The sequence below is a fragment of the Elephas maximus genome, chromosome 11, assembly GCF_024166365.1.
Source record: "Elephas maximus indicus isolate mEleMax1 chromosome 11, mEleMax1 primary haplotype, whole genome shotgun sequence".
Classification (NCBI taxonomy): domain Eukaryota; kingdom Metazoa; phylum Chordata; class Mammalia; order Proboscidea; family Elephantidae; genus Elephas; species Elephas maximus.
Genome location: NC_064829.1, coordinates 25,430,274 through 25,439,691, shown reverse-complemented (window position 1 = coordinate 25,439,691; position 9,418 = coordinate 25,430,274). Strand labels below are relative to the sequence as shown.

At 39.6% G+C, this 9,418-nt stretch overlaps 1 protein-coding gene across 6 annotated transcripts in view; it reads right to left on the bottom strand.

Annotated features, from left to right (window-relative positions):
- Positions 1 to 9,418, bottom strand: part of ARHGAP28 (Rho GTPase activating protein 28) — a 220,327-nt gene that overhangs the window by 177,802 nt on the left and 33,107 nt on the right. The window lies entirely within an intron of this gene.

Here is a 9,418-nt window from a genome sequence, read left to right as displayed (position 1 = left end):
TGGCCTGATAAGCTAAATCAGAAAACATACAGCATAAGGAAACAATAACATGGTTCTTGTGAGTTTTCCAGGGCAGGCCAACTTACCAGGATGAAAAGCCTCTTCAACAATCCAACAGTTCACTCACTGGGTACAAGTGATTTACAGACGGAGCAGCAGCAGCATGTGAGAAGGTGCTAGACTGAAAGGTAGGCCGGGTAGGCTGGGCCTGGGCCTGATGTCTGGCTGTCAGTGACCCAGAGGAAAAACAATTCAATTCAGCTCTCGAAACAAGACTAACCCCCATATCTCAGAATGAGAAAAGGATGTTATCTCTATTTACAGAACCTTGTCTTATAAGCCCATTTCATAAGGCAAGAAAAATCATACTTGCTCAATAATGCTATCTGACTAGACCTACAAGGAAAATGTAATCACTGGATGTTCTAAGTACCCCGTGCAAAAGGAAGGGAAAAAATTAATACTTCAGTCCTGGTTGGGCCAAGCACTATGTTATGCTGTTTCCATTTCATCTCATTAAATCTTGACAGCAAACCTACAAGGTATTATTATCCCCATTTCTAAGAATTGGGAAAACTGAAGAAGCTATGTAAATTGCCTGAGTAAATACGAGTGGGAGGTCAGAGTTCCAACCTCCAAAGCTCAGAGTTTTCCATTTCCCCATTTCCATTTTCTAAATGCTCCTCCAATTGCTTTCCTACTTAAAAGAGGTGTTCTTTGTAAGAGAGTGTCCACTTTTATCGGAGAGGCTATGTTATGCAGTAGCCAAGAGCATGAGTTCTGGGGTGAGACTACCTAGGTTTCAATCCTAGCTCTGCTGATGACTATGCAACCTCGGGCAATTTACTTGACCAAGCTGTGCCTCAGTTTCCCCAGTGTTGGTTGATAATAGTACCTATCTCATAGTAATGTCCTCAATATTAAAATGAGGTTATAACCCAAACCCAGTGCTGTCGAGTCGATTCCGACTCATAGCGACCCCATAGGAAAGAGTAGAACTGCCCCATAGAGTTTCCAAGGAGCGCCTGGAAGATTTGAACTGTCAACCCTTTGGTTAGCAGCAGTAATACTTAACCACTACGCCACCAGGGTTTCCAAATGAGGTTATATATACATACATATATATATATATATATACAAGCACATTTACAAATAGAGCAGCAGCACTATCCCCTTGTTCTGTTCAAATGACTGCCTCTTGATCTATGTACAGATTCCTCAGGAGTACGATTAAGTGTTCTGGAATTCCCATTCTTTGCAATGCTATCCACAACCTTGCTTGCTGAAAGTGAAGAGGACATGAAGCACTTACTGATGAAGATCAAAGACCACAGCCTTCAGTATGCATTACACCTCAACATAAAGAAAACAAAAATCCTCATAACTGGATCAATAAGCAACATCATGACAAACGGAGAAAAAATTGAAGGATTTCATTTTACTTGGATCCACAATCAACATCCATGCAGCAGTCAAGAAATCAAATTATGCACTGCATTGGGCAAATCTGTGGCAAAATACCTCTTTAAAGTGTTAAAAATCAAAGATGTTCACTTTTAGGACTAAGGTGCGCCTGACTCAAGCCACGGTGTCTTCAATCACCTCTTAGGCATGCAAAACCTGGGCAATGAATAAGGAAGACCAAAGAAGAATTGACATCTTTGAATTTTGGTGTTAGAAAGAATATTGAATATAGCATAGACTGCCAGAAGAACGAATAAATCTGCCTTGGAAGAAGTACAGCCGGAATGCTCCTTAGATGTGAGGATGGCAAGACTTCGTCTCACATACTTTGGACATGTTATCAGGAGGGAATCAGTCCCTGGAGAAGGACATCATGCTTGGTAAGGTAGAGCGTCTGCGAAAAAGAGGAAAACCCTCAACAAGATGGATTGACACAGTGGCTGCAACAAAAGGCTCAAGGAATAACAATGATTGTGAGGATGGTGCAGGACTAGGCAGTGTTTCTTTCAGTTGTACATAGGGTTGCTATGAGTTGGAACTAACTTGACGGCACCTACCAACAACATATATATAAACCAAAGCCCAAACCTGCTGCCATCGAGTCGATTCCGACTCATAGCGACCCTACAGGACAGAGTAGAACTGTCCCATAGAATTTCCAAGGAGCACCCGGTAGATTCGAACTGCCGACCTTTTGGTTAGCAGCCATAACACTTAAACACTAAGCTAACAGGGTTTCCTATATATAAACAAAAACAACAACAAAAAGTTGTTGCCATTGAGTCGATTCTGACTTATAGCGACCCTATAGGACAAAAGAAAAGTAGAACTGCCCCATAGGGTTTCCAAGGAGCAGCTGGTAGATTCAAACTGGCCATCTTTTGATTAGCAGCTGAGCTCTTAACCACTACACCACCAGGGCTCCATATACATACATACATACATATATATATATATTTAAAGACCTTAGAGAAATGCCTGGCACAGGCATGCTCACTACATGTTTTTGTTTATATTAAAGCAAATCTCCACTATAACACACAGTTAGTGAAAGCACGTATTACATCTGAAGGCAAGTATTACAAGCCTATTATATCCTTGGCACCTCGCATAATCCCTGATACAAAGTAGATGTTCAATACAGCGGCACAGGCATGCTCACTACATGCTTTTGTTTATATTAAGGCAAATCTCCACTATAACACACAGTTAGTGAAAGTACATATTACATCTGAAGGCAAGTATTACAAGCCCATTTTATCCTTGGCACCTCGCATAATCCCTGACAAAGTAGATGTTCAATACAGTTGGTCTTCTTGCTGTTCCTTTATAGAACAGGCACCCTAGGCCTTTGATGAAAATCTGGTCTTCTTCCTCTCCCTCACCTCCTTCAGGTCTAAGTCCAAATGACCCTTTCTCAGTGAAGCTCTCCCTACCACCCCATTTTAAATTGCAACAACACCCTCACCCAGTTCTTCAGCACCTCCTATACTCTCTTCCCTCCTTTGTTTTTCTCCAAAACAATACATACTAACTAGAAATTTAGCATTTATTTTGCATATTGTCTAGCCCCTAAAATGTAAGCTTTACAGGGACAGAAGTTATTGTCTCTTTGGGGTTGTACACTACTGTATCCTCAGTACCTAGAAGAGGGCCTGGTGCTTAGTAGGCTCAGTAAATATTTATTGAGTAGACGATGACTACATTTCAATTCTGTGACTGTATATAGAAATACATGGAGATATATGCTAAGAAAATAACAGAAGAACTAATGTATGGGTAATAAGAGGGTGAGATACTAGTAAACTATAAACGCTTCTTTTCAGTTCCTGTATTACATGTATTTGCATGGAAGATGTTATCTCTACCTTTCTTTCACATACATGGTAAGTTCAAAATTTAGGTCAACATTTGGTTCTGTTGGACATGGGATCACAATGAGTCAGAGCCAACTCAACTGCAACTAGTGGTTTGAAGTAGTAAGCAGTTTGGAGTTTACCCTAAGGGAACTGGGATTTAAAATTTCAAGCAGGGTGTGTGTGTGGCATAATTAAACTTACTTTTAGAGAAATCATTCTGTTTGATTATAAAGAATTTTTTGCACGTAGGGAGGACACCAGGGAGGTTCCCCCGCCCCTGAACATTTTATTGAGGTTTGAGTGAAAGTTTACAGAGCAAATTCGTTTTCCATTCAACAATTTATACACATTTTATTTCCTGACATTAGTTGCAATCCTGGGACAGCACTCTACCTCCTTCCTCCCTGAGTTCCCATTTTCACTTGCCCATATTTCCTGCTCCTTCCTGCCTTCTGAACTTTGTTTTCTGGCACATGCTTTCCTTTTGATCTCATGTGGTTGATTGTTCTAAGGAACACATTCCTCACAGGTGTTATTGTTTACTTTATAGCCTTCTATTATTTGGCTGAAAGGTGATCTCTGAGAGTAGATTCAGTTCCAGGTTTGAAGGGTGTCTAAGGTCATAGTCTCGGTCGGGGATTCCATCAGTCTTTATCAGACCAGTTAAGTCTGGTCTTTTTTATGAATTAGAATTTTGCCCTACATTTTTCTCCCACTCTGCCCAGGACCTTCTACCATGATCCTGATCAGAGCAGTAGGTAGTGGTAGCTAAGCACCATCTAGTTCTTCTGGTCTCAGACTAGTGGAGGCTCTGGTTCATGTGGTCCATTAGTCCTTTGGACTTATTATTTCCTTGAGTCTTTAATTTTCTTCATTCTTGTTTGCTCTGGATGGGAAGAGAACAATAGCTTACCTTAGATGGGTGCTCGCAAGCTTTTAAGACCCTAGTCGCTACTCACCAAAGTAGAATGTAGAATATTTGTCTTTATGAACTATGTTATGCTGACTGACCAGGATGTCCCCCAAGACTACAGTCCTAAGCCCTCAAGCCCAGTAACTCAGTTCCTCAAGGTGTTTGGTTATGGCTAAGAAGTTTTCCAACTTTGTCCCTTGTGTGCTGTACTATATGTACACACATGGATATCTTGCAGGACACACAAATACATATGCAGAAATATCCTCTGCCAAAGCTGAGCTGGAAGGCTTTTGAAGTGAGATAAGTGAGAAAGGCTGATTGCTTGAGTCATAGCAAGGGGATGAAAGAAACTGATAAACTCTGGAAAGGTAATCAACGGACCTGGGGATTGTTTGATGGGGAAAGGTGGTGGAGGGGGGGCAAAAGAGAAAAGAAGATGATTGCTGTAATTGGACCCATGGATTTTGAGAAACCTGTGGGACTCCCAGTGGACCATTGGCTGTTGATAACAGCTACCACTTATTAAACCATTACTATACACTACAGGGAGCCCTGGTAACATAGTGGTTAAGAGGTCGGCTGCTAACCAAAAGGTTGGCAGTTCAAATCCTCCAGCCCCACCTTGGAAACCCTATGGGGCAGTTCTACTCTGTTCTACAGTGTTGCTATGAGTCGGAATCAACTTGACAGCAATGGGTTTGGGTTTTTTTTTTTTTTTTTTTTCCTTGTATATACCACGGGGAGCCCTGGTGGTACAGTGGTTAAGAGTTACGACTACTAACCAAAAGGTTGGCAGTTCAAACCCACCAGCTGCTCCTTGGAAACTCTATGGGGCAGCTCTACTCTGTCATATAGGGTCACTATGAGTCTGAATCGGCTTGACAGCAGCAGGTTATAAACCACAGAGTATACCAAGAACTTTATCCATATTATCATACACCTTTTTTAAGGATGAGGAACCTGAGGCTTATTCATTGTCCAGCTTTCACATCATACGGGATGATTGAAAACATCATGTTTTGGGTCAGGTCTACCTTAGTCCTTAAAGTAACATCTTTACTTTTTAACACTTGGAAGAGGTCTTTTACAGCAGATTTGCCTAATGCAACGCATCATTTGATTTCTTGACTGCTGCTTCCATGAGCATTGATTGTGGACCCAAGTAAAATGAAATCCTTGACAACTTCAATATTAGCTCCATTTGTCATGATGTTGCTTATTGGTCCTATTGTGAAGATTTTTGTTTTCTTTATGTTGAGGTGTAATCCACACTGACTTGATCAGTAAGTGTTTCAAGTCCTCTTCACCTGCAGCAAGCAAGCCTGTGTCATCTGCATAACGTAGGTTGTTAGTGAGTCTTCCTCCCATTCCGATGCCACGTTCTTCTTTATATAGTCCACATCTAGATTATAAAATGGCTGGTAGGTCAGTGGCCCAAGCCCAGGCCCCAGGAGCCCAGGTCCACGCTGTAGGTTACTGCAATGCAGATCACCGCTCTCTGTGGATACTGAGACCCATCACCACGCTACAGGATCTGTGAGATACCTGTGCACACAATCAGCACTTTCAACCTGGAGCTGGGTGAGGATCCAGAACCCTGGCTGGGGAACCAAAACACAATGTTTACCAATGAATGTGCCTTTAAAAAAAAAGCATTTGAATATAATATACACGCATACAAAAGTGAGCACATCATATGGGAATAGCTCCATGAATTTTCACAGACAGAAGACAACTATGAAGCCATACTGAACTCACACTGAACTCGTGAAAAAAAGCTGTCCCCAGGAAGTGCTCCTCATGTCCCTTCTGGACCGTAATCCTCCCCCCTACAGGAGGATCACTATCCTGACTTCTGACACCATAGATTAGTTAGGCATATGTTTGTACAGTATATGAACCAAATCATACAATGTGTCCACTCTGTCTACATGCCTTTTCAAGTTTGCAGTCTCACCTGGGGAAAACTATAGACACAGAGTAAGTATAATCCCATGATCTCATTCTCCGGTGTTCTAAGGACCCCCTGATGCGGGTAGGTAGTACCCACATATTTGTATTTGGAATTACACCCAGGTAAAATCAGTAAAAAAAAATTTTTTTTTTTTTTTTAAATCAGTAACATGAAATGGATCTAGTTATGTACGAGATCTATTTCGGTGTTGTATCCTTTTGAAGAGATTGAGTCAGTGACCCAGACTAACTATAACAAATCCTTTCCTAGGAGTTAAAGATTAGAAGGTAAAGCAGTGGTAATGCTGATAGGATAATAATTAGGTAATTTATCTAATTATCGAATTGTCACTGATAAAGTAATAATTAGAGTTGATTTCAAATTTGTTATTATCCAAAGCTTATCTTATCAATTTAGTTGAGATAAGCTTTGGATAATAACAAATTTGAAATCAACTCTAATTATTACTTTATCAAAGCAAACCCTTTTTCTAGTTAGGAATCTTTCAGGTTGCTAAGGAATTGAAAGTTAGTGACTAGAAAGTGTTTGAAGGTGTTGTAAAAACAATAGAAATGTCAATAGAAAAACTTTTTTCTAGTTTTATAAATTCTTTTCTAAAGCAATATCATAGGCCATACATTTAGCTTTCAATATTTTACTGTACGATCATTATATTATGTAATTTTCCATCGTACTTGCCCTGGTGGTTCAGTGGTTAAGAGCCTGGCTGCTAACCAAAAGGCTGGTAGTTCAAATCTACCAGTCGCTCCTTGGAAACCCCATGGGGGAAGTTCTACTCTGTCCTGTAGGGTCACTATGAGTCTGAATTGACTCAATGGCAACAAGTTTTATTTTATTTTATTTTTTTACTAAATTCTGAGTTGATTTCTCACCCATATCTAAGAATTTCTTGCTGGGATGGGGTTATAGCCTTATTTTTACCCTGATAGTCCCCTTACGAATTTTACTACTTTTGCTTTCAATCAAAATTTAAGAAGCTGCAACAAAAATTTTACTTGGCAAGTAAAAACTGTCGTATTTGCAAATTTATTGGTACAAAACTTTTTAAAGTTGTCCAATGTTTCTCAAAGAAACAAACAAACACAAACCTTACCTATTCATTGCAGTTCTCTGAAAAAAAAGGTAGGGTTGGTTTTTTCTTTTCTTTGATTTACATAGGCGAGCATGTTAGTATACAACTCCATTTCAAAGAAGGTTCACTTTGTTTTTTAGCACGGTAAATTTAAGAGTTAAGGCTTTGCATTTCTACTGCAAATCTTTTGATTACAAGCTCTTCTTAAATCCCTAAAATCCCTGCTTATATTTTCTTTCCCTCTCCTAGAGAATAGCCAACAATTAGCAAAGCCTTCTTGTTGAACTGAACAAAGTTCTGCTTACGATCTTAATGAATCTCCTTTTGAGAAACGAATCAACCACCTATGACAAAAATTTTGACTGCAGGACACTTTGCCTTTAAACATGGTGGAAAGCAGCAATTCCTGGGCTAAAGTTAAAGTTAGGTTATTTCTTAGAAGGGAAACTCTGCATCTAGATGTGGGTGCCTAGTTTCTCTGTTATTTCTTCCAAGATCAAAGAGGAATCTGTGAAAATATTCAAATTTTAGTTAATTTTTACCTTTTTTTTTTTTTGCTATTGTGTTTTTCTATGTTCACATTATTTCTTGTCTTACACGTATTGCAGATTTCAGTTCCTTCATTCTTTTAAGACTGGTGCTTCATAAGCATCTCTTGTTTATTTAAAATTCTTAAACGTACTAGGTGTAGAGCTCTACCTCTAAACAGTTGTTTTTTTGTTTTGTTTTTTTTTTAATTAACTGTGTTCAAGCAAGATAACTCTGGGTAAAAATTAATAACAGTTTTTACTTGCTGTCCAGACATAATGATTAAAAGCACCCTCCAGAGTCCCATTATGGCTGATAAAATATAGTCATGTTACTTATGCACAACCAGTCTAACTGGCAAAAGTCAAATTGTGTAAGATTCAGATCTGATTTCCTTATCATATTATTTTTCAAGTCATTCTTTATAACAATTCCATAATCCATTCTTTTGTGCCAACAACACACAAACTCACCAATCAATGTCTATTCACTGCCCGATGTTTATTCTGCTACCATCATGTGCCTTTTCTCTTGTTGAGATGTCCCATCCTCAAGCTTTCTACTTAGCAAGAATCTTTTACTTGATTTTTTTCTACCTATAAAATTCATTAGGACTCAATGGCATCACTAGGGTTGATGTCACTAACTTATGGAGTCACAATATTCCCCTCCCCCCCCGCGCCACCACGGGCCTCCTCTCATACCAGGCCATACAGAATGCTTACTACAGACACACCTCGTTTCATTGCACTTCACTTCATTCCGTTTTGCAGATATTGTGTTTTTTACAAAACAAAAGTTTGTAGCAACCGGGGTTGAGTAGTCTAACGGCTCCATTTTTCCAACAGCATGTGCTCCCTTCGTGTGTCTGTGTTATATTTTGGTAATTCTCAAAATATTTCAAACTTTTTCATTATTTTTATGTCTGTATTAGTGATCGGTGATCTTTGATGTTACTATTGTAATTGTTTTGGAGTGCCATGAACAGCACCCATATAAGACGGCAAACTTAGTCAATGTTGTGCGTGTTCTGATTGCTCCACCAACCTGCCGTTTTCCCATCTCCCTCCCTCTCCTCGGGCCTCTCTATTCCCTGAGACACGACAATATTGAAATTAGCCAATTAATAACCCTAAAATGACCTCTAAGTGTTCAAATGAAAGGGAAAGTGGCACTTCTCTCACTTTAAATCAAAAGCTAGAAATATGATTAAGCTTAGTGAGGGAGGCATGTCAAAGCCAAGACAGGCTAAAAGCTAGGCGTCTTGCACCAAACAGTTAGCCAAGTTGTGAATGCAAGGGAAAAGTTCTTGAAGGAAATTAAAAGTGCTACTGCAGTGAACACAAGAATGATAAGAAAATGATATGTTGATACGGAGAAAGTTTTAGTGATCTGGATAGAAGATCAAAACAGCCACAACATTCCCTCAAGCCAAAGCCTAATGTAGAGCAAGGCCTTAACTCTCTTAAATTCTCTGAAGGCTGAGAGAGGTAAGGAAGCTGCAGAAGAAAAGTCTAAAGTTGCACAGACTGGTTCATGAGGCTTAAGGAAAGAAGCCAACTCCATAACGTAAAAGGGCATGGTGAAGCAGCAAGCATCTATGC